Raw genomic sequence first — 26434 nt, 5'->3', positions numbered from 1 at the left:
ATGTAACCATGGCATAATTGGTGTTAATCTTTGGTTTAACATGAGTTAACCTAATCTTAAAAAACTAGGTCCTTTCTGCTGCTTTAAATGGATCCTATCAAGCAGAGCCCAAAATTAGTCGACACTGCAAAGTTGTTTTTTTTAAAATCTGTTTTATTGTTTTCAGTCAACATCGGCATGAGCATCCGAATATATATATATTCACGTGTTACATTTATGTTACAAAACCATTTAGGCATTTCCGCAGTAGATCTGACATTAGATTGGCTGACAGTAATTAAAACATTGGACAAGCCACTCGGCATAATGCCCTTATACCTCCCCGAGTTCATCATCAGAACTGTCTTCATCAGTATCTGGTACTGGCTCACAGATGTCCCCTCGATATGTGTTCCATGCCGCCCATATCTTCGTCCATTTCTGGGGGCATTTCCGGTGTAGATAAACTGTTCTCTCAGTCGACATTATGAGGTCCATGTCTTTACACCAGGTTGTTAGTGATTGTATGTCCACAGCGCCCATTTTTGCGCAATGTTGCGTTTCGCTACCATGAGACCCAATGTGACCCTTGTTTGCCCATTTCTCGTAAGGTCATTGGGTTCCCACACGTTCAGGAGGCATCTGCGTGGCTCTGGAGTGAAGCGATACTCCCATTGCCTGTGAAATCGTACGTAATACCTTACGCCAATAATAAGCTATCATGGAGCAGTCCCATAGCGTATGGAAGAATGACCCCTCTTCCCCACACCCCCTTACGCAATATGGGTGCTGCGCCCTGCCCATTTTGAATAGTGTGCTTATAGTGTGGTATATGCGGTGGAGGATCTTAAGTTGCACAATTCGGAACCGTGAGGGTATACCTATTTCTTTGGGCGAGGCCGAGGCCTCCTGCCATTGTTTCATCCATGTCTCCCACTTCGGCCGCCCATTTCTCTCTCAATGTACCTGTGGGGTCTGGTAGGTTGTTGATAAGTTTGCGATAGGGATAGGGATGTGGCGCGTTTTGGCATGTGATCTGTAAGTAATCGGTCTTCCAGTGGGGAAGCTTCAGGGACTTCAGTGTCTGGTGGCAATATCGCGAGCAGTGCGTGCCGTATTTGCGTATATCTGAAAGTCTCAGTTGGGGCCAAATCATACTGCTGCCTGAGTTGATCAAACGGTATTACAGTCCCTTTGTCCCACAGGTCTCCCACCGTGGAAATACCTATATTGTCCCACTGGACACAACCCTTGCTCTTCCTCAAGTGCCCCAGTCGCTTTGTATCCCAGAGTGGGGTAAGTCGAGTCATCACACCCCTCCATCCTAGCCGTGTCTGCGCTGCGTGCCATAGCATGACTGTATGGTTTGTTGGTCCCATCAGTTTCGTGGCCTGTCCTCTATTGTACAATGCCGCAAGCATATTACCCGCTCCCAGCTGTGCCCTGTCCGCTCTGTATGCCGAGTCTGCCTGAGAGGCATGTGTCCATTGATTAATGACCTTGAGATGTGCAGCCCAGTAGTACATTTGTACGTTGGGGTGCGCTATGCCTCAGTCGTACCACCCGTGGTGTAGTTTCGCTTGGGCTATTCGGGCGGGTTTGCTGCCCCATAACAATGTGGATACCTGCGCAGCTATTTGTTTAAAGTATTTTATCGGTACGGGCAATGGTGTATTCTCAAGGGCGTATAAAAACCTTGGTAAGGCCATCATCTTAAATAAGGCTGCTTTCCCCAGCAGCGTGAGGGGAAGCGACTCCCAATGCGTCACGTCCCTTTTCAGGCACCCCAAAGGGGGCGCTAAGTTTCTGGAAAAGAAAGTCGCTGGGTCTGCTGTAATGTGGATACCTAGGTATTTAAAGGAATCCTGTGAAACTACCAGTGGGCAAGCCTCAGTGAGCCGTGGTGCAGGACCCTTGAGCACGTATAAAACCGATTTATCCCAATTGATCGTGTACCCTGATATCTTCCCGAACTCATCACATATCTCAAGGAGCACCTTAGGTACACCAAAATGTCATCGGCATAGAGGGAAAGACTGTCTTCCCACCCCTCTGTCCACTGAATACCTCTTCGCAATGGATGTCCTCTAATCCGCGTTGCGATGGGCTCTAACACTAACGCGAAAAGGAGTGGCGACAGGGGGCATCCCTGGCGCCTCCCTCTCGCTAGAGGTATGGTGTCTGATATGTGGCCGTTGGCCGCCACACATGCCAGCGGGCTGGCGTACAGGAGACGGACCCACGAACAAAACTTTGGGCCAAATCCCAGGTGGGAAAGGACTGCAAAGAGAATTCCATTCTACCATATCAAAGGCCATTCTCGCGTCTAGGGAGATAACAACCGCCGGTTCAGACAGGGCTGGTGCCTTTGCTAGTGCGCCATGTCGGCGTCTGAGGTTCAGGGCGGTGTTTCTATTTGGCATGAAGCCGGATTGATCTGGATGGATTAACTGTGGGAGGTGTGCCAACAGTCTGTTGGCTAGAGCCGTGGCAATAATTTTTGCCTCTGCATTGAGCAGGGAAATTGGGCGATAGGAGGTACATTCGGACGGAGGTTTACCGGGTTTCGGGATAACCACTATTGTGGCCAATCGCTGGTCAGGTGGTAGTTTGCCTCTTTCTAGGCTATCGGTGTACATTCTCAGTAGGTGTGGACTAACGGTGTCTGCCATCTGTTTATGTAATTCTATCAGGATTCCGTTGGGTCCCAATGCCTTACTTGACTGTAACGAGCGGATTGCGGCGTGAATTTTGCCTCTGTGAGATCCACCTCAAGCTCCAAGGAAGCCTCCATTGTGAGTCTGGGCAACTCTATATCTTTTATGGAGGCTTCAGCCTCCGACATTTCCGATGCCGAAGTATAAACATCTTGGAAATACCCCGCCAATTCATGCACTATGGCCCGTGGGTACGCCGTGTGTTGTCCCTCTGTTAGCAGCTGTGCTATTCCCCTAGTGCCCAGCTCTCGCCTATCCAGCCAAGCCAGGAGCTTCCCCGCCTTTTCCCCTACGTCATATATCTTATGTCTGGTCGCTGTGAGGTTAAACACTGTCTCCTGTCTCAAATAGTCTCTATACTGTTGCTGCCTGAGGTGTAGAGCATGTGTTGAGTCAGGTGTGGGGTCTTTCGAGTGGTTCGTTTCAGCTGAGTACAATTCTAGTTCCAGATCACCTAGTTCTCTGTTTCTCTCGTTTGTGCCCCACAATGGAGACTATTGCCTGCCCCCTACTGACTGCCTTATAAGCCTCCCACAGGATGGACGGGGAGTCAAGGGACGTGGTGTTTTCTGCAAAGAAGTTTTTCGTGGCCCTGCGAATTTCCCTTCGAATGGTCGGGACTTGTAAGTAGCCAGGGTATAGTGGGTAAAGCCTCTTACGAGACATGTGGTGATACGAAAAGGTTAGTACTACTGGCGAGTGGTCCGATATGCCCCTGGGTTTGGTTGCAACGTCTTCAACATTCTGCAAGCCAGCTTCCGATGTCATGAAATAGTCTATTCTGGAGAGACTGATTGGAATGAAATGTGTATTGTCGTGTTGTGCGGTGGGCGTGTCCCCACACATCCACCAGCCCCAGTGCTTCCGTGAAACTCTGCAAGTGAGAGACTCCCGCTGTCCGTGTCTTCTCTGGATATCTGTCTAGGCTTGCATCCATTGTAGCATTAAAACCCCCCATCAGCAGGTCACCCTCAGGCAGAGTAAGCAAAAATTCACTAAGAGCTGGGAGTGCCACTGCGTGGAGTGCCGGGGGGGTGTATACTGATACTACATTGATAATTTTACCTTCCCATTGGCCCTGTAGTGCTGCCAATCTCCCCATATCATCTTTTCGCCTCTGAAGTACTATGAAGGAAGAGTTTTTTCGCACCAGGATACCCGTTTTGCAGCGTGAATCTTTCTGGATTCACTATTCTGTGCATTATTCCGCGGTCTTGTGGTTGGGTCCGGAATCGTAGTCTTTTCTTTGTTTTTTGTTGTTTTTTGTAGCCCAGGTGGGCGTCGGCGTCTCACCTCTTGCTGTATTTCCGGTGACGTCGGCACGCTTCATGCGGAAGCTCCCACTCTTGGGTGCCATCTTCGGATTATTTTTTCCGCGGTTGGGTCTGGATGGTTCCCGAAAGGGCTCCAGACATTTTTGGAGAAAGAAGAAAATACTAATTTTTGGCCGAAAAGGATATTAAAAGACTACAGGAGACTACATCGAAGAGGACGACGAAGGAGAAGATCTTCCAGAACTTCGACGTCCATCGGAGAATGCACGCTCAGGGGGCCCCCTGAACGCATGAGATGGCCAACACTCCCTTCAAATTCTGCCGTAACTGCCACCACAAGTACGCGCAGAAGGACCAGCACCCGGTTTCCAACCTTTGCCTACTGGTCGACCACGAGAGCAGGGACTGCAACGCCTGCTCCGTCTTCACGCCGAAGACTCATTGAGTTAGAGCGAGACAGAGGGTTGCCAATGCCAGCATGCAGTGCAAAGGCCAGCCACCGTCCCTTCGGGACCTGGGGCTATCATCTGAAAAAGAGGACAACGTTGCCGCCGAAGACGACGGCTACACGGTCGTAGAGACCGATAATACGAAGACTCCGTACAAGGTAGGAGACTCTACGGCCCCATAACACCTGATAGACTCTGAGTCTCGAAAAAACGAGGGCAAGGCCTCGAAAGCGCCGACGTCGAAAACTTCGGTGCCCGCAGCTACACCCAGGCCCAGTGGACCCTCTGAGAAGGAGTCCCTGGCGCAGAGAGCTGGTGAACAGCAAAAGACATCGAAAAACCTCCCCGAAAAGGAGCGTTCGATGCCGAGGGAGAAAGACCCGAAAACCTCTTCGGCCCCGGGGAAGGACCCGAAAGCCAGCTCGGCACCGAAACCTTCGACACCGAAGATCGGCTTGGCGCACAGCTATCCGCCGAAAAGACCGGCCGAACCATTCGACGCAGAACACGCGGCCAAAATGGAGAAAAAGAAGAGACGGCTCGAGGCCGAGATGGAAAACATCCTGCAGCGAAAGAAAGAATTCAACTCCAGGATGAAAGACTTCATGATCCAGACGAAACCTAAGGCACAGGTAGTCGAGATAACGGAGGAAGACTACGACGTCGAAGGACAGTCGGGAAGCTTCGAGGCATTCGACGAACAAGATGATGAGGAGGCCTCCTACTACGATTATGAAGGGGACGACGACCGCAGGACGCTCCTCGGGTCTGCATCCTCGGAGACTCAGGAGATAGACTGGCAAGACGTCGACACCGAGAGCCCGGAGGAGAACGTATCCCTCGAGGCCCTCGCCGCCGGATGACATTGGGGTCTACAACACAGTCATCAGGAATGCCGCTGCAGTTTTCAAAGTAAAACTCGATGAGGAGAAGCAGAAGGCAGACTTCCTTCTAGAGACACTGCTTCCCAATCAAACAAGGAGCCAGTACCTGCCCATGCTCGAGAGCGTCATGGCTCAGGGAAAGGAGGCTTTCAAGGAGCCTGCAACCTGCAAAGCAGTCACTCCCAGGACGGAGAAAAAGTATAAGCATTCCTTCAAAGACCCACCCTACATTCAGGGCACGGTCTCGGCAGACTCCATCATCGCAGTCACGGCAAGAAAAAGGGACAATGTGCCTACTACTTCTGGGCCACCTCCGGACAAGGAGAGCAAGAGGATAGACCTCGTGAGGAGAAGAATTGAACGGAACGCCGCAATGCACTGGCGCATGGCAAATTCCAACGCACTGCTCAACAGACACATGTACCAGATCATGGATGAGCTGGGCCAGTTAGTGAAGAACTTGCCTCAGGAATTCAAGCAAAGAGCTGAACACCTGGTCGAGGAGGGGAAGGAAGAATGTGGCAAATTCTTGCCTCAAAACTGCCCTGGACGGAGCAGACCCCTCCAGCAGACTCATGATGATGGGCATCACGGAAAGGAGACAAGCCTGGCTCAAGATTTCAGGCTTCAAGACGGAAGTGCAACACAGCATCCTGAACACCCCGTTGAACGGCGAAACATTGTTCGGGCCCCAGTTGATGAGCAGCTCAGCCAACTGAAAAAGGATAACGAGACTGCAAGATCCATGCAGATCATTGCAGTTCAGAGGTGCTAAAAGAGGCACCCCGTCACGAAGACCTAACGAGAGGGGAGGAAACAAGCCAAGAACATCACACCAGGTGTTCCAACAAACCCACCAGGCAGACACCCAGACCCAGCAGAGTCAACAAAAGCAGTCCAGGCAGTACCAGCCAAGAGGCCAGTCCTTTCGCGGGAGAGGAAATGGACGTAGACAAAATAAGAGGGGGACAACAACCCACCTCTAAGTGACTTAAGCAAGCTCCATGTGCCCACCCAAGCAAAAACTCCCAGGGTGGAGCACAAACAAAACAGACAGGAGTTACACGAAATAAACACATGCCAGCATGTAAGACCAGTGGGAGGGAGACTAAAGCATTTCTTCCAGGAGTGGAAGAGAATTACTTCAGACAGATGGGTTCTCAACATCATACAGTTCGGATACTGCATAGAGTTGGAAGAGAAACCAACAAACAGAAAACCAAAAAGACCACTAGCAAAGAAAGAGCTAGAGCACCTTCAAGAAGAAGCAAGAGCTCCTGCAGAAGCAGGCCATAGAACCAGTGCCTTACAGAGAAAGGAACAGGGGCGTGTACTCAACGTACTTCCTGGTGCCAAAGGTAGACGTAACGATGAGACCCATCCTGGACCTAAGATTCTTGAACAAATTCATAAGAACGCAAAAGTTCAAAATGACCTCCCTGCAAAAGGTACTTCCTCAATTGCAAGGCGGGGACTTCATGGTCACCATAGACCTCAAGGATGCCTACCTGCACATTCCAATGAACAGAGGGCACAAGCATCTGCTCAGATTCACCATTGGAGAAGACCACTACCAGTTCATAACCCTGGCGTTTGGCCTCAAATCGGCTCCAAGGGTCTTCACAAAGTGCCTCGCAACAGTCGCAGCACACCTACGAAGGGAAGGAATACACGTATACCCTTACCTGGACGACTGGCTAATAAAAGCAAGCTCATACGTAACGTGCAAGCAGCATGCACGGAGAGTGACGAGCACGCTGATGAACCTGGGTTTCTCCATCCCCCGGAGGAAATCCTCACTGGAACCAGAACAAGTAAAAATCTTCCTGGGAGCACACATTGACACCTTACAGAGCAAGGTGGTCCCCAGCGAGAAGAGATCGAGAGCGCTGGTGAAGGAGACACAGCTCTACCGGAAGGGGCAAGCTCGGACAGTGAGAACAGCGAGCAAGATCATGGGCATGATGGCATCATGCATACACCTAGTGCCAAATGTACGGCTTCACGTGAGACCTTTACAGTAATGGCTACAGGAGCAATGGTCACAAGCTACAGGTCGTTGGGAGGATCTAGTGGTTGTAACGTACTCAGTGCAGAAAGAAATGGCATGGTGGAACATGAGGAACATAACCAGGGGAAAGCCTCTGACGCCACCAACGCCAACTGTGACCATCACCACAGACGCATCCCAGAAGGGATGGGGCGCTCACATGGAGAAACTCAGAGTGAGAGGACTGTGGACACCAGCAGATGTGGTCAAACACATCAATTACCTGGAGTTGAAGACCGTTTTCCTAGCGTTGAAAGCCTTCCAGACAAAACTGTACAAGCAAAGAGTGTTGATCCAGACGGACAACACAAGAGCGATGTTCTACATCAACAAGCAGGGTGGGGCACAATCAGCCCCGCTTTCAAGGCTAGCGCAGGAGATATGGAGATGAGCTATCCCACACAACATAGACCTGTTAGCCATACATCTACCAGGGAAGAACAATGTGGAGGCAGATTGGCTCAGCAGACAGACATCGGCATCCCACGAGTGGGACCTCAATGCACAAGAAACAAGGAGGCTGTTCGACAGGTGGGGGACACCGTCGGTGGACCTATTTGCAACACACCAAAATGCAAAATGCCGAAACTTCGCATCCAGGCAGCCCGGGGAGGGGTCCCTGGGAAATGCCCTATGGATAGACTGGTCCAGGACATTTGCTTACGCTTTTTCCCCGATACCGCTGATGCACAAGGTACTCAGCAAGTGCAGAACGAGCAACATGACCCTGATACTGGTCGCACCGCAGTGGGCCAGGCAGACATGGTACTCACAGATCTTGGAGATGACAGTGTGCACCCCACAGATTCGGGAGAAGAAAGGACCTACTCTCCATGCAAAACGGAGAGGTGCTGCACCCAGAGAGCCTGAGCCTAGTAGCATGGCTCCTGAAGACATAGAGTTTGCACATTTGAAACTGCCAGAAAGCACCATGAGGGTACTTCGGGAGGCACGAAGGCCCAGCACACGGAAGTGCTATGTATCAAAATGGAAGCGATTTACATTGTGGTGCAGGAGAGTAAAGCTACACAATAAGATGTAGAGAGACTCGGCAGTGCTAAAGTACCTCACGCACCTGCTCGACAAGAATCTAAGCTCATCTTCATTAAGAGTTCACTTAGCAGCGATAGTCGCTTACACAAGGGGAGAAACGTGCAAGAGTTTCTTCACATCACAAGTCATTAAGAGATTCCAGGAGGGAGCAAAAAGGATCGCATCACCAAAGAGGGTGCCGCCACCTGCATGGAACCTTAACCTAGTCCTAACGGAACTCATGAAAGAGCCTTTCGAGCCACTTCACAAGGCCTCCCTAGAAATGCTGACCATGAAAACAGCTTTCCTGGTAGCAATCACCTCACTACGCAGAGTGAGCGAGCTACAGGCACTAACGCTACAAGAACCCTACATCCAGATACACAACGATAGGGTAGTGATGAGAACGGTTCCACACTTCATGCCAAAGGTGGTGGTATCGGTTCCACATGAACCAGACTATACAAATACCTAGTTTCTTCCAAAAACCAGCCACTAGCGCTGAACGGGCTCTGCACACCCTAGACGCCAGAAGGGCAGTCATGCACTAGAGGCAAAGAGACTGTTGCTCGAGCTCTCATTCTGGCAAGATTGGACTATGCGAATGCCCTGTTCAGTGGTATCCCTGCTTATTTGGTCAAACGCCTGCAGGTTATCCAGAACGCCGCTGTCCGCCTCTTGTTCCAACGTGCCAAGATGGAAGAGTGTTCGCCCCCATATGCGCAGCCTGCACTGGTTACCAGTGTTTCAGCGCATTCTGTTTAAATCCCTTGTGCTCTCGTTTAGAGCAATCCATGGTCAAGGCCCTGCCTATTTGAAGAAACGATTTACTTTTTATGCCCCTACACGAGCTCTCAGATCATCTTCTCTCTTTATGATGACCCTTCCCCGCTTTAAGCGAACCAGATTAGGGGGTCAGTCCCTAGCCGTGGTTGCTGCCCGGGCTTGGAATGCCCTTCCCCTACACCTGCGCTCTATGCAGTGCGTAGGCCAGTTTAAAAAATGTCTGAAAACCCATCTATTTGCCAGTGTGGCATAAGTTGGTCTTTACTCGGTCTCATCTGTCTTTCCCCACCGCGCCAGGATACTCCCAAGTAATAGAGCGCGCTATAAAATGGTTTATACATACATACATACATACATACACTACATTGAGAGAACAAAAGGACACAGGAAAACAAAACAGTTCTTTGTGTCCTTCGCTAACAGTTTCATGGGGAAACCAGTAACTAAAGGAACCATTGCACGATGGATCGCTCAAACAATACAGTTCTGCCACAAGTCAGCAGGACAGGAACTAGCAGAGGGGACACGCGCCCACTCTACCAGGAAGAAGGGAGCTACAATAGCCTTCCTAGCTAACACACCCATTCAGGACATATGCGGCAATATGGGCTTCAGTGCACACGTTCACGAAGCACTACTGTGTGGATATACAGATGAACAAGGAAGCATAAGTCGGACAAAAGCTGCTTCAACACATATTTAATAACCAACGCTCATCTTCCACCCAGCCGCCACAAACATGAGAAACCGCTACAAAGTCTATGCACAGCATAGTGAATCCAGAAAGATTCACGCTGCAAAACAAATAGTTTACCTGTCGGTGTAGTTTTGCAGCTTGAAGATCTTTCTGGATTCACTAGCGAACCCACCCACCTCTGCCAGAAAGATGAGGCTGGAGAAAAAAGGTGGTTAGAAACAGAGACAATACTGAAACAAGACGCCTTAATGGTTAAAGCGGTGAATAACTTAGTGGAACATTGCCATAACTTCGGTAACAGAACAAACACGAAAAAAAGAATCCGAAGATGGCGCCCAAAAGTGGGAGCTTCTGCAGGCAGGGTGCTGACGTCACCGGAAATACACCAAGAGGTGAGACGCCGACGCCCACCTGGGCTACAAAAAAAAAATAAAAAACAAAGAAAAGACTACGATTCCGGACCCAACCACAAGACCGCGGAATAATGCACAGCATAGTGAATCCAGAAAGATCTTCAAGCTGCAAAACTACACCGACAGGTAAGAAACTATTGGTTCCCCCTAGAACCTCTCGAGAACTCGGAATGCACCACCATCTTATACCCCCATCTATCTAATGCCTTACACGCCATACCTGTGAGGTGTTTCCTGCAGGAGCACTAATGTGGGGGCTTGGCGTTTCAAGGCCTGTAGCACCAAACCTCTCTTGATTTGGTCTTCTAATCTGTGTACATTCCAAGTAAGTAGTGTGAGGGGAGTCATCTCATTCTCGGGGACCGTGTCTTGGGTACGATCTGTCATAGTGTGTGTCGCCATAGAAGTGGTAATTGATAATCGTTAGCCGCAGCCCAGCCATGTCATGTGAAAACCTGTCAGCCAAGGTGTATACCCTCATCTTATCATTGCCGTTACATTTTAAAATGAAAAAACTCAGAACCCATATTCCCCAACTCCCTGTCCCACCCTCCCACCCTGCCTCCCTGCCCCCCTGCCCCCCTGCCCCCCTGCCCGACGGACTCTGAACTGCCCGCCACCCCAACTCTTCAGAGTGCTTCATCCCAACCCAGAACAGTGTACTTGCGTGAAGGGGGTAGGAAGTCCAAGGATCAGCGCAGTCCTTCCCTTCCCTCCAGAGCCCGCGTCAGCCCAGTCCAAAGTCGGTTCAGCTGCAGCTTTGAATATGTGCAGGTGTCCTTTAACCAGCCACTTTCCTGCATTTTCCTTCTATTCGTGGCCGAGGTAGTCTGTTTCTGCCTGTTGTATGTCCTCTTCGTCGGATTGCCGCTGATCCTGGCTGCTTGTGGTTCCGTTCTCGTCCCGACGGCGTTTACCTCTATTCCCGCGGTGCAGCCCATCCACTCGTCGCCAGCCTTCAAGATAGTTTTGCGCCTCAGTTTGCATTTCGAAAAACCACGTTTTACCATCTGCTACAACTCGAATTTTGCTGGGAATATCATTGAATAAGGCAGTTTCTTAGCTCTCACTGCTTTTTTAACCTCCAGGAAAGATCTGCGGCGCCGCAAGACTGCCGCCGTATAATCTGGGAAGAAGGAGACTGCTGAATTTAGGATTCGGATTGGTGGTGACACCCGCGCAGCTTGCAATATGGCGTCGCTATCTCGGAAGTTGAACAGTCGGGCGAGCACCGGTCTGGGGGGCGCCCCAGGCTTGGGACGTCCATCTGGAACTCTATGTGCCCTTTCTATGGAGAAAAAAGTGGAGAGTCCTTTCGGTTGTAGCCGGGTCTTTATAAGGTCCTCCACGCAGAGATCCATTGCAGGAGCGCCTTCACTCTCAGGAATTCCAAGAATTTGGACATAATTTCTGCGAGAGCGTCCTTCTTGATCGTCCAGCTTCTCCGCCAGTAACTTATTTTCGGTTTCGAGCCTGGACACCATGTTCTGCAGTACTGCCGTGTCTGTTACTAACGTTTTGGCCACCTGTTAGAGCTCCGCGACCCTGGTCGTTATTTTTTGAAAATCCGCCTTCAATAGTGCTACATCTGTGGAGGTTGGCCCTACTGTGGTCTGGACGCTCGTAAGGGCCGCCATTATGTCTTCTAGAGTCACCTTTTTGGAGCCGTCTTCCCAGAGGAGTTTCGTCCCTCGGGAGGTGGTGGAAAGTCCTTTCCGTAGGCATATTTGTCCAGTTTAGCCTGCGTGTTCTGTGACCGTGGGGCCCATCCCGCCATGATACCTTCTGAAGTTGCCAGGGAGTGCCGCTGCGTGGCGGTGTCACCACCTCTGGGTTTCCTAGTCCACGGGGTCTGCAGCGTACCCAAGACCCCCCTGTGCAATGGGGAACGCAGTTAAAGTGCGTTGTTCGAGGAGCAACCGTAGGGGGGGATGTACTTGCCCTCCCGGGTCTCCCTCCGTCTGGCCCCGGTTTATGCCACTGAACTCCAATGTGCACCTGCCTCCAGGTATTTATCGCTTGCGCCTCTAATTTCGGGTCGCTGCCTGTGGGTCCTCAGGTTCACCCGTGGGTCGGGGCCCGCCGGGTCTGAGTATCCGCCGGGTGTTCCAGTGCTTTATAGTTCTCCCCCAGTGCGGATATTCGTCCTTACGTTGAGATTACTCGCCACCGGGCACATCATGGATCGGGGTTCTCAGCAATTTAGTCCCCGGCTCCACTTCAAGAATTAGGCCTCACCTCGCCACCGCCGCCTCCTCTGTAGCTAGTTTCAATGTAGGTGAGCCAAGTTTATTTAGTCCAGTGCTCCTGCGGGGTCACGCCTCCTTCCAGAGCCCCCAAGAGTGTTTTGCGAGGGTGTTCCCAGCGCTTCCGCCGCCGTGCGGGCCGCTCCACTGCCGCCGCGTCTGGCGGTGGGCGCTGCTGGCAATTTAGTCCCCGGCAGCCGCGAGGGAGGTAGGCCGATGTAGCTTGTCGTCGTCTGGTGTCTGGTCCCGGTACCGGATTTGCACTGGAGTTGCACCGGCAGCCGCCGCTTGGTCCTGGGCTTTAGCGTGTGGCTCTGGGGTGTATTACTGTAACGTATGGGTGGACGGATCGACTTAGGAGGCTACGCCGTCCCCGGAGTTCCTTCATGTAGCAGCCATTTCGCTCGGCCGCTGGCCACGCCCCCCACTGCAAAGTCTTTTTGGCAGTGCAGTCAATGTTGCTGTTCAATGTGGCTATTTGCCTACCACCTTGTGTCTTTTAACCTACCACATCTGTCTCGTTTGTCCAGAGTCTTCGTTTGTGTCCATGGTGTCATGATTTCCTTTGGTGTTTCTCAGCTCATCCTAAAAACATTCACTTGACTGCTCCGCTTCTGTGTATACTTTATGGTATACCTCTCGGTACAGAGTGACTATTTAATTTCTCCCAATTGCTGTTTGTATCCATCAAAGCCAGTGGTAGGTCTTGGTTCTTCCTGGATACCTTTTAAAGGTCATCACAAGTGTATGTTCATATGTCCGCACTATGTTTCGATGTGAATCCTCTAGAAATGCACACTGGCTGCATGCCAGCAAATGCACCCATTCCTCTGCAGTTCATGAGCAATCTCTAAAGAACACTTACTGTAATTCTGGGACTACTGTGCCTCTAGAGTGACACCCGTCATAACTGAATTGACTCTTGATCATTTTCTGGTTTTGGATTTTAGTTCATGCGTGCTGATCCTAACCTATTATTCTAGTGGAACTACATTGACTTTACCTGACACAACTGTCAATATGAAGTTCAAGTCAGAACTGCCTGAAATAATCTGCAATGACACTTTATCCCTTACTTGTTGGTCAATGCCCTCAATACCCAAGGGATTAAGTAGACCATCCAAAATGGTTACCAGTACATTGCATACCACAGACAGCTCCACTCTTGTCCATGGATGGATCTAGAAATACTTTCCTGGTGCGATGCACAGTCTTGACTTTCAGCAATTTAGATTGTAAAACGCACACTTTCCCACACCTCTTCCTATATTACATATGTAGACTCAGTGACCTAAGACAATATAAAGTATACTTCTAGTCACTCACAACATCAAATCTGTTTCAGTATAGGCATCCCTCCAAATTCGACATACTTACAAGAAAGCTCTTCTCCCACGTGTAGCATGCCACCCATCGGGAGATGCACTGTAGGATCTCTTCAGCGGGGTGACATACTTTATGAATGCAAATCCAGTGCAGCACAGCCGAGTGGAAACTGCTACCAATAAATGTATGGCATTTTTTAAAGGTGACAAACGACTTGACAATGTCCTTCTGCAGATACTAGGACAGACTCATCCCAAGCAGTACCTGTAATCACACTTGTTGTTTATTTATTTCATCGCCGTCAAATTGTATGAACTGGAGCCTTCACTGTGTTTGCATTACCATCTCCCTATCTTAATACTCTGGCTTGGATGCAAATGTTTGTGGTTGCATATCTATTCCAATCACTAGCTTCTGCTTTCACCCCCACTTCCGTTATTTTTGGCATTGTCAGATGGTTTCCTAGGTTGTTACCTGCATGCCACATAGGAAAACTTGGCCTGCTCTAGTTCACCTCTCCCCAGCCAATGCCCCTTAATCCATCAAATGTATTCCTGTAAATGACCAGTGCTTCATTTGTAAAAGAATAAGTGTCAGTTACCAAAGTTTAGCTCCGAAACCAGCGGCTGGCACTATGGAAGGTCATGGTGTAGAATATCAAATTTGTGTAGTCTTGCTTCTACCTAGTGTCTCTAATTCACCACCAAACACCCCTTCCTCCCTTCCTCCCTATGTCACTCTTGAAAGTTATTTTTAATCCTTTGTCACAGTCTGTCTTTCTTCCTGCTTCTTCCCCCTTTTTGTGTTTTTTCTCTTTTTTGCTCTGGGTCAAAGTCTTTGAGGAAAAATAAGTGCTGGTCCCCAGAAATGAGTGCAGTTTGGACCCACCTGCAACCACTGGTACAAACAAAGCACTGTAACGGATCCTCGCGCTGATTCACCTACTTCCTCTTTGACCAGGTTCACTGACACTTTTGAAAAGTCCCTTCGATCTTGGCTCCTCTATTTCCAAGGGTTGTATGGATTCGAACACCTATTGGTAAATCTGGGGTAAATGACCATCTGTCTGAATTATTCTATACCACACTTAAATCTAGGGAAAAGCTAACTCGATCTCTACTGTGTAGCCCAGAAAACACGCAAGACTGCTTCTCTTTACACTTTTACATTATATAAGTATTTTTGTCTATCAACGTAGAATGAACCTAACTCAGTGTCTCAGACATTGGATAATACATTGGAGACATTGTAATAGGGCAGGCTTCCTCATCGAGTAGCTCATGCACTACTGGTAGCTCTCCTGCTCCGTTTAAGGAGCTCTAATGTGTGCAACCTAGCCTACTAACTTAGCTTTTGCTTGATTGAATTTCTAAATGCATACTAAAATTGAGTATGTACTCAACATGAAAATGCGTGCATTTTCAGAACCCATAAACGTATGTGTAGAGAAATTGTGCAATTTCCAAAATATATTTAAAACAGATGTTTGAGTGATAAATCATGTTGCTCTCGGTAGATGTATTACTATTAATACTTTGGTGCCAGAGGCATTGCAACTATGGCGGTTATGTATTACCCATGTAAAGGCATTCAAAATTGATGGCCTTTGAACTGCTGGCAACTCTGCCTGATTCACCAAGGTGATCACTGGTACAGATCTTGCATATGATGGCCACTAACCACTTGTCTGATGTGTTCATTATTACAACTCTAATATTAGAAGTGGCTCTAGATTGTTATCATTGACTATAAGCATCTCTTATTAGAAAAAAGTTGGAGATCCCTGAAATATGGACTTGCTTTCAAGACATTTATTTTTACAGCGCATTCTGTCATTTTCAATTCTATGGAAAGTAGACCTACTCCGACACCACCTCACCACTGAATGAAAAGCACCATTCTCAGTTTTGCACGTGACATGATGTGCTTACAGAGGATGACATGAGCGTGTTTATAAAAAGTTGTACCAGTACTAATAGTTGTTTGATGTTATTAGATATGTTTGGTAAACTTCAGAGCATTTGAATAGGTTGATTCTTTTGCTATGATGTGGACATGTTCTAGTTTTGTTTCTTGTTAAACCCCTGGTAAAGGGGCTTCATAATATTCAACGTTAAGTGAGTATAAAGAAAATACCACCTGCTAGAGAGACTCAGTTCCTTACAATAATGTTTTTACACCCCTGAGTCGACCAGATCCTGATTGTTGGCAATCACCTTTGGTTTCTGCTACAGCGAGTAGGTTCTCGCATGGCTGCCGATGAACAGTGCAAATATTGCTACAACGATTTTAAGCAGTTTTCTGCAATGTCACCAGAGAACCTAACCTCACTAATGAACTCATGAGTATTTAAATAGTAAACATTTTAATTTGAACAAGTGGGCTAGACACTGATGTTACTTTTTTAAATCTTTTTAGTAGAGTAAGAAAAAAGGATTCATCCCTCCGTGCCAAGACGCACCTGCAGAAGGATAAGATGGCTGAAAAATGCACACTTTATTCAAGGTAAACTATGATTCACCTTTTTTAAAATGTTTGCCACATCAGGCTGCAAGGTAAATGTTTTTCCCCTTTCATTTAATCTGATGCCCTCCCCCCCCAAATGTTATGACATGGGTGCATGTATGTTTGAAGGTATCAACACATGGTATCATTTGCTGAATCTTTTTTTCTAAATTTGAGTTTTAACGTAAAAAATTTTTTTAACGTTTTTTACTTTGAGCCATAAAAGCGCTATCATTAAATATGGTGTTGATTTTGTCTCATAATGTTGAGTGAATAGTATTATTGTTATAGCTCCATTTACTAGCTTCATTTTCTGAAACTACCCCTTTGCCAGAGTAGAAGGAACATATATACCTGATTGAGCTACATTCTACATGCTTGCATGCTGAGGGCTTACTTTTACCCAAAGCTACTGATGGATTGAATCGAGTGGGTCTCACTGGATAGAACCGATTCATTCATTAGGCTTTAACTGGTGCGGAGTAGAGAATATTTTAGCAGTTAGCAGATTGTTCAGCAGAAAGAATCCTATGTAAAATAAAATTTGTATAAAAAGTACTGTTAAAGACCAGACCTTTAACATGAATCTTAATTTTAAATGTGTACAAGGCGCATACTTGTCACACATGTTGATCATTAGTTCACAACAATAAACATAATTGAAATTGTCTCATAAATATTGTAGGTCATATGACTACCGAATGTGATGGTTTACAGTCTATATTTCTGGGTCAGTCCAACCAAATATTGTCACTTTTCCATGCTATTCTGAAGTTTGTGATGGCAACAGCTATTGCTTTCCGGTTTTCCTGAATTAACAGACTTTTATTTTGAAACGCATCTTATCTTGTCAAATAAAATAGGAAGGGTGTTGTAATGGTGTTTTTGTTTACATTTCATGCGTAGGTATAATTGAGAGGTCACACTGAGCAGTACTTAGATTGTGTTGCTTACGTTTTCCGTGCTCTGTTTCGTTTGAATGAAATAATTCAGTTCCAATTCAACATGTTACCCTCAGTACATTCCTGCTTCTGTGACACCGAGCGCTTGTTTTCGAATACAGTTAACAGTGGACTCTAACCATTGAATTAACCTGCACAGTAGAATGTGAAATATAACTATCCCAATTAGTTTCCAACATTGTGTTGAATTTAAAGGGAGATATGTTGTAAATACTAATACATTAGGTGCTAAATTCTGAAGGATACTTTGAACCACATGTGGTGAGTATTCACCTTAGAGTACTCCCCAGGCGCCAGACTGTACCCAGAACACTTTTCTCAATAGGAGTGCTGCCCTGAGCTGTACGCCAGCGCTGTGTTGTTCTGCGCTGACTCCAGGTCACCCTTGAAGTTTCCAAATGAAGCCACATACAAGTTCAACCCCTGCACACTGACACAAGATATTTTCTTTCTCTCTGTCTCGACATGGATCTGAAGCTCTGCTCTCAACTTGTCACTTTTTTTCCTGACTACAAAACTATTTAATAAGTGGGTTAGGGATCAATGTCCACACCAAAACAGGTTTCAAGCCATGCTGCTATTGCATGAAGCATATATCGATCAGACCCGCTTGAGATGTGCCTTTAGTGTCTGTGCTCATCCCAAGACTCTTAAGTTGTTCGGTAAGTGCACCCTTGTGCACCGGAAGGTGACCTGTAACCAGAAGGAGAAGCTGCATCCTGCTGAACATAAGAGATTGCAACCTTCACCCAAGTCCTGATCTGGGGCTTGGACCTGGTCTTGAGTCCCTTCCGTGACCACTGAACTTCACCCTCAAAGTCCTCCTGTTAGTCCAAACATAAGAACTGATGCTTTGTGCATTGATTTACAGACAGACAATGCCATGCTTGTTTATTGATAAACTGTGCGATTACTTAAAATCTTTACAGTGTAGAATACAATGAATTACAATAAAATGCAGTAAAATGCCCCCCTCCCCCTTCTCGGCCAAAACCAAGTAAAACCATTAGTGCAACTATATAGTTACTAGACTGACATATTCACTACTGTTGTCCAATCACGGTTCTTTTAAAAAAATTAGAATTATGATTTCACCATGGGACCACGCCTACTAAAGTCTGAGAGACATATAGAAGTTCGACATCCACGCTCACGCTGCGGAGCCAGATGACAACTGTTGGATTCTGCATCAGACCCTTAGCCGACCCAGGTTAAGTGCCTAAGTCCGATGGTTCCGATTACTTATCGATGGTTCCCTGGGTTAACTATAGGCTGACAACTTTGGGGGGCGGGGGGAGCACTAAGCCCACTGTCAGGGCACATCGGGACTGTAGCCTGTAGTTGGGAATAGAGTGCAGTTTTAACTTGGTGGATAAACTTGCCGACCCTAGCTAATAAGCAGGTCGTAGTTTGTGAAAAACACCAGTCCGAGGCCTCTCTGCATGTTCTGTGGCCCAGATTCCGTAAAGCTGGGCGGATCAGTCGTTGGTCGCTGGCCAACTTTGTACAGCAACATAGCAGGTGTAGCCAGGATTCACTGCGATAGTTGCAAAGACGGCAAGCAATGGCTCCGTACGTGCCCAAGTTGGATTAAAGTCCGCGATCCTGAGAGCCAAGAGGCGCATAAACAGAGTTTTCTGTCTTGCCTGGGATGTTAATGAATCATGCAGATATGGTTGGGGTTTACCAGAGATATAGGACTTGTCCAGGGCCAGAGTTAGTGGGTTGTGCCTGAGCGAAGAAAGATCTAGTTCAAAAGAAATTGACTGAACTTGGCGCTTAACGGCTTGGGCCCAGGCGGTAAGTGGAATTTCCTGGAGATGCAGGCTCCTTCCCTCAATATTCAGAACTTTAATGGCTAATTCCACCTTGTAATGCCATGGGAAGCCTGCGTCGCCAAAGACGATTTTTAGGGAATGCTTTAAGGTGTTTTCGGGTGATTTCAGTACTCTTATGTAGTATTTTAGCAAGTCCCCCAGTAGTACCAGATCTGGTCGTTTCAGGCCTAATTCTAGCCTAAGCCTGTTGTTCCGTGCCTGTCTGGGGGCCCGAAGCACCATCTTGTATGCTTTCACCTGGGCTGCTTGGACCACTTTCTCAAAGGCCCCTGGGTAGGCTATGTGTCCGTACGTGATGGCGGGAATCAGTTTAGCCCTGAGTACTGTCAACATCGGGTCCGCAGAAGGACTGGCCAGGCCATAGCTTAAGCGTCTGAGAGACGCTAATATTTTGTTTATTTTTGGTTTGAGCTCCTTCAGATGTTTAACTGCGGTGGCCCTCTCTGATACCCATGTGCCCAGATAGTTGTAAGATGGAGTCGTGGTGATTCGGTGCTCCCCCAGTGACCAAGAAGTTTTTGTTTTAAGATGGTATTTGCCAAAGATTACTATCTTGGTCTTGCTCACGTTGATACATAGCTCATTGTCCTTGTTGTAGGTGGCAAGACTATTTAAGGCTCTTTGAAGCCCTATCCTGGTGTGGTCCATGATTACTGTGTCATCTGCATACTGCAGCGTTCCCAGGACCAGCTTCCCTAATCTAGGGGGTGCTAGGTGCGCATCTTTCAGGGCTTGCCCCATGTCCGCTGTGTACAGATTAAAAAGTAGAGGGGCCAAGACGCACCCCTGCTTTAAACCAGAGTTGGTGGCAATTCTTGTGGTTGTAGTTGAAGAGCTTAGTTTCACCTGGACCCAGGTCCCCTCATAAAGTGCTTGTATGGCTTTTAGCAGGACTTTGGGGATCCCCCAGGTCACTAGTTTCGCCCATAGCCGGCTTCTGTTCACTCGGTCAAAGGCCGTTGAATAATCTATAAAGCAACAGAACAAAGGTAATTTGTTCCTCGAGTTAGCCTTCTTCGCGAGGTACGTGAGCGCTATGATGTTATCCAGCGTGGAGCTGTTAGCCCTAAAGCCAGTCTGTGTGGGCGGAAGAATGCTGCTGTTATCCACCCAGGTCTCCAGATCCTTTAGGAGAAGGCGGGCATATACCTTAGCTTCTATGTCAAGAAGGGCTATGAGTCTGTAGTTAGCCGGGTTTGAATGCTCGCCTTTTTTATGAATTGGATATAGAATTGAGCCTTTCCAGGAGATTGGCAAGATTGCGGTTGCGAATGAGTGGTTAAATAGGGAAGTAAGTTTGGTTGCAAAGAAGGCTGGGGCAGTCTTAAATACATGAGCGGGAATCCCGTTTGGGCCAGGGGCGCCATCAGTTCTGATCGCCTTGATGTGCTTTGCTATCTCCGCCTCCGAGAATTTTCCAGGTCCGGTCGATCTTGGTTCTTCGGTCGGGGCGCTTTCAGTAATGATGGTTGCGGCTGCCACCTTAGACCACGCGATGTTACAAAAAGTTGGCAGATTTGGTTCACAGGTGTACAGCCCCTTTGCATACTGTTCCCACACTTTTCCCGCAACGCTGTTTTCCTTATATACACCTCCAGATGACAGGCTGTTAATATAACGCCAAAGCTTGCTGTTATCTTTTTCTTTGATTAGGGAAAACACTGTCAGCCAGTTTTGTTCGGTCCGCTTTCTTTTCAGTTCCCAGATTTTCTTTTTGTAATTGGCTCGCAGAATGGCAATGGGGGGCCACCCTGGCAGGTGGATGCCTTTCTTTTTTGCCCTCACTGCCTTGTTGAGTGCATGCTTAGTCTGATTCAGGCTCTGTGTTATTAGGCGGCATGGCCTGGTGGTTTTTTGACAGCTTCTTGGTTGATGGGTATTGCCCAGGCACTTCAATATATCTTTGATCAGTGTTTCCCATCTGTATATAGTGTTCTCACTGTCTTGTGGCCTTGGTACTTCCACCCTTTTGACTACAAATGCCGAGAGTGTATGGCTGAGATTGGTCGACCATTTTATTCTTTTGAGGACTAGATGATGTTCATCACCTCTGGGCGTGCCAATTACTTCGTAGGAGTTCGCCTGTTCTCGTATCAGGTTGAATGTGGCACGGAGAGGACTATGGTCACTTTCGACTCCGTCATCCACGGTGAAATTACAAAGATTGTGAGTCAGGCCTTCGTTGGTGAAGATGTAATCTATAGTGGAGACGTTCCTGAAGGTCAAGACAGACAATGGGCTTTATATTTTGCCTTCGACAGAGCTTGCCTCTCAACTTGGGCCATCAATGGAAGAGTCTTGTTTGCGATAGTGGGCCAAAAGGCAGCCGAGGCAGTAGAATTAGTACTGCTCTCCATCTGGACCAGAACAGATACACTTATGGAGATCTTGTAGCCTGTGGCAGCTACTTCTGAGCCCTTGCTTTGCTTTTCTGATGCCTTCACTGATACTTTATCTACTCTGTCAAAGTCTTGCTCGTTCTTCTCTGGTGAATAGGCAGGAGGCCAGATGTCACAGACTGGTGCCTTGTACAACTGCGTTACTCAGTAAGCACTCCAGCTCACAGAGCATTATGAAGGCCTCGGCAAGTAAGGTGAATCCCAACTCATTTACAATCACTCGTGTGGAAGAGAATCCGAGAGGATTAAGACTTTTGACAGGTGTTTTATTTCTGCTAGGCTAGCATTATAATCTGTAAAGGCTGTTTACTTGCTTGCCTTTTCGTTGCATACTTGGTGGTGCCGTAGTAACTTATGGCCTCTTTATCTCAGACATTTCATTATGGACAGGCCATGGCCAAATCAGATCTGTGCAGCCCTGGATAATATGGATCGTTTGGGTATTTGTGTTGTAGTCAGTCAACACACTTGGATGCTTTCAAAAGGATTCTCCGGCAATGTACACGCCTCCCTAATCGCTATGCCCTTTGATGGGTCTTGTGTTTTTCGGTAAGAAGGTAGCTTTGTCAGAGCACTTTAAGTACAGTGGGGCTACAGTAGTGCGTTGTCTGGGGCCATTAACCCCAACAAAACCGTTCCCTGAACAATTGTGAAAGTTTAGAGGCTGTTCCGCAGTGCTGACGTATAGGCAGCCTTCCCGACAAGTGCAGTAGGTACCCTGGTCCTCTCGAGGCTCTGGCATGCAGTGTGCAGACCAGCAGGGATATCAGTCTTCCAGTTTTCTGCTACAACAGACTCTAAACCACTTACACTTGCCATGAGTGGCACATGCCCAACCAGTGCGCTTCCTCCCAGGCTGACTACTCAGACAGGTGGGTCTTAGAAATAGTTAAAAATGTCTGCCTTTCCTTTTATTTTTGCTCCACCAACTATTTCTCCCACACCATAGAGGATTTCTGACAAGCATCTGACCATCCTGTTACTTCATAGGCGACTGCTGCTCTCCAACGGTGCCATTGTGTTCCAGACATGGTAATAATGGAGGGTTTTTACCCTCGCTTTTTCTTGTTCCAAAGGAGGGTGGTGGCCTTGAGCCTAATTTGGACCTCTGTCAGCCTTCCTGGAGTGCAACAAATTCAAAATGCTCATGCTTGCCCAGATCCTGTCTGCTCTGGACCTCAGTGACTGGATTGTGTCCTGGGACCTGCAGGACATGTATTTTCATATGCCTGTCCTGCGTTCCCACAGACTTTATTCAGCGGTTCAAGGTAGGCTAGAGCATTTCCAATTTCCTGGGGTCCTTTTGTTTGCTCGGCTCCTATTTTGATCTCCCCAACACCAGTCAGTTCAGAAAGGTGATGGCGGTTGTCATTGTTTGAATTTAGTCAGTGGGCCGAAGATCACCCTGACTCTTTTGCACTTACATTCATTGGAAAAATCCTGGACACAGTGGAGTCGAGTGAGTTCCCTCTGGTATAATGATTCCAGGAATTCAAATTATGATTGTGATTGTTCGCGCTCTATCCTGGGTAACGGTTAGGGTAGCTCTGAGAGTAAACTGCTCAAGATCTGAGGTGGTGGCTGCTTGAATGCAGTTGGTTCCCCTGCAGTCCCCTCGCCCTTCCACACTCACTTTCTAGTCTCCACAGAGAGCCCGCACCACATCAATCTGATGAATTTGTGGGCCATTTGTCCGTCTTTGAAGGACTTCCTGCCGCCCATCAAGGTGAGGTGGTACTGCAACTAGTAGAGCTAAGTGGGCCCTGGTTCCTGTGTCAGGAGGTTCAGCACCTCCTGAGGTGACGAACGTCAGGACATTCTCCTGATTGCAAATCATTTGGCAGTGTTCTTGAACGACAGAGTGGACAAACTGAGCAGGTAGTGTCTGCATCACGAGTGGTGCCTGTATCCTGAGGGAGTGCAGGGATGTCCTTCAACAGTGAGGATGACTCTGGCTAGATCTTTTGCCACTTCAAGAACATGCAGTGTTGCTAGTTTTGCAGTTCAGAGTTTCCGCAAGAACATTTGTAAGTGGATGAATTCTGTCTGAAATGGATCACGGGACTAATGTACACCTTCCCGCCCATGCAAAATAAAGGACAACAGACCCTAGCTATCTAAGCGGCTCCGTATTCGGCCTGGAGTGTGGTACCTGAACTGTAGGGCATGAACATCTGCTCTCCAGTCTCAGGCTTCCACTGAGGGAAGATCTTCTGTCACAGCAACAGGACAGTGTTCTTCACCTGAAAGTGTGCATTCTAAACCTACATGTGTGGGGGCAATTTAATGTGTTTGATCTGCTTCCTGAAGTGGTGTATGTCATCCTTGCCACCAGCACCCTTCCACAGAATCCATTTTATGCTGGGTGCTGGGACAACTTTGTGGCCTGGTGGTGGATTCACAAGACTGACCCTTTACAAGCAAAGCGGTCATACATACTTTGGTTTGTATTATCTTTAGTCCAGCAGTGTCTTGCAGTGGGCACTAAAGGTTATTTGTTGGTCTGTTCGTTTTTTGTGTTGGCTAGACCAACAGTCCTTGTTTAGATTACCTGTTGTGATGAGACTTATTATAGCACGCTGCTGAGTGCTATACCAGTTGTTTGCAGGCTGGTGACCCGGTGGCAGTGGGTCCACGCCTGTTGCTGAAGAAGCAGCGATGTTGTGACTGTGACTTGGACACTTGTACAGTCATTTTACTAGCGCTTTGCTGAACCAAAAGCAGAGGCGCGTTTTATCTCGTGATAATTTCTCTTTGCCCTGACCTACTTCCAGGAACCTAACAAAGCTCTACAGGACACTCACCTGCTTCCCACCTCAGGAGAGCTCCGGTGGCCGGCTGGGTGCTGATCGTCTCGGCGGGCTCTCAGCGGCCGGGGGCGCCATCTTGGGTTGGGTTGCTCAGGCGAGTGACATCATCGCCACACCCCCCGAGATCCGCCCCTACTTAAACGGGCCACATGTGTCAGCGCAGCGGACGAGCGCAGCGGGCGCGATGAAGGCGCGCCGGAGTTGCGCCTGAGTTAAGCCCGTCTGCGCCCGTCTGCGCCCGTCCGCGGCCGACCGGGACACGGGGCACGCCATTATGCCTATCCTCTTGCATATTCCCGTTCTTCCCTCATCCACCTCCATGATTCCATTCCCCCCCCCCCCCCCCCCCGAGTCCTCCCCCAGGCTTGCTTCATTGGGTTTGCTTACGGCTAGAAAGGCTTTCCCCGAGATTACATCCCTATCGGGCGCCTCCAGACCGGCTGACCGGGTTCCCAGGACTACTTCCCCACCATCTGTAAGGGCCCGCAAACCTAAGCTATCAGCGATCTACCTTAACACCAGCTCCCTGGTCAGCCATCAGCTGGATGTTTTCCATCTTCTGGAGTCCGAGCAACCTGATATTTTATTTCTCACCGAGACCTGGCTCACTGAAGACTCCTCTCCCGACATTCTGGCTGCAATCCCGCCGGGCTACTACATACTTCAAGTAAACCGCCCTCCGGGTAAATCAGGCGGTGGTGTTGCAGCCATCATCAGGCACCCGCTTCGTTTTTCCCCAGTGGCCACTACTAGTATTCCTATGACCGACTGCTTGGTGCTTAGGCTGGAGCAACCAGGTTCGTCTCTTATATGCGTCCTGGTATATCGTCCTCCCCAGCCTATGCCCAGCTTTTCGGCCCAGTTTGGTGATTTCATCTCCCAACTCGCCATTAACAACACTAACATCCTGGTCCTAGGTGACTTTAATTATTGGCCCTCTGATGCTCATGAATTCCTATGTTCTTTTGCTTTTTCTGATCTTATGGTGGGTCTGAATTGTACCCAGCACATACTCTCACCCACTCACATCAAGGGCCACATTCTGGACCAGGTCTGGACCTCCTGCCTGGACATCTCCATTCCCCTTATCCTCCCTTGCCTTTGGTCAGACCACTCCTTGATTACTTTCACTTTAGCCATGCCCTTGCCTGCTACCAATGCTTTAGAAACCAACTTTCCCGCGCGTAATTGGAACAGGGCCGACCTGAGCAAATTCACTTCCCTTCTTAGCACATTTGTCCCCTCTAGTGCTGGATCTATTGACTCTCAAGCCCAGGATCTGACCTGTTGGCTTACTTCTGCCTCTGACTCCGTGGCACCATTAAAACTGGTCAAAGCCAGGCGTCGCCATGATGCCCAAAGGTGGTTTTCTGAAGATCTTAAAGCCCTGAAACTTGGGCTCCGACAGGCCGAACGGCGCTGGCGCCGGGGCTACTCCCCTGAAACCAAATTGATATTCTCCTCCCTGCTAAAAAAGTATGTTAGCTATATTTTCAGCCAAGTCTTTTTATTTTTCTAATAAAATTTCGAATTCAGCAAATAAATCCAGGGACATCTTCTCAATAGTCGAGGAACTATCTAACCCCGAAAGAGTAACTATTGCACCTCCCCCTTCCCAGTCACTTTGTGACTCTCTTAATCAATTTTTTGTTGACAAAATAATCAAAATTAAAAACAGTATCCCCGCTCAAGCCTCACCTGCCCTCCCTCAGCCTGTTGTTTTTTGTCCCCCATCAGACTCCCACATTTTAACCCAGATCCCCCCCATTACGAAGGAAGGCTTTCTTACCCTCCTACATAAAGTCTCCTCCGGCTCTCCTAGTGATTGCTGCCCTCCCATTGTTCTCTGCGAAGCCTTCACTGCCTGCCCCGAACCCCCCCTGGCTCTTTTGAACAACTCTCTCGCCATGGGTGAGGTCCCCTGCTCCTTTAAGCAGGCAGAGGTGGTGGCCATCTTAAAAAAACCCTCGGCAGATCCTTCTATTATGAGCAATTTTCGGCCCATATCTCTCCTCCCTCTCCTCAGTAAGGTTCTGGAGTCACATGTTACCCAGACTCTCAGCTCCT

General features: G+C 48.3%; 1 protein-coding gene across 5 annotated transcripts in view; it reads left to right on the top strand.

The window, feature by feature from the left end:
* ANKRD11 (ankyrin repeat domain 11) overlaps positions 1-26434 on the top strand; it is a 1187914-nt gene that overhangs the window by 346729 nt on the left and 814751 nt on the right. For 3 of the 5 annotated variants that reach the window (XM_078671259.1, XM_078671260.1, XM_078671261.1), the window contains one exon: positions 16272-16358. The gene's annotated coding sequence lies outside the window, so the exon portion shown is untranslated. The remainder of the gene's footprint in view (positions 1-16271; positions 16359-26434) is intronic. The other 2 variants (XM_078671262.1, XM_078671263.1) reach the window with 1 other exon arrangement.

Source organism: Lissotriton helveticus, chromosome 12 (genome assembly GCF_964261635.1).
Source record: "Lissotriton helveticus chromosome 12, aLisHel1.1, whole genome shotgun sequence".
NCBI classification, from domain to species: Eukaryota; Metazoa; Chordata; class Amphibia; order Caudata; family Salamandridae; genus Lissotriton; species Lissotriton helveticus.
Note: the sequence above shows the minus strand (reverse complement) of the source record. Positions and strands in the feature narration are given on the sequence as shown.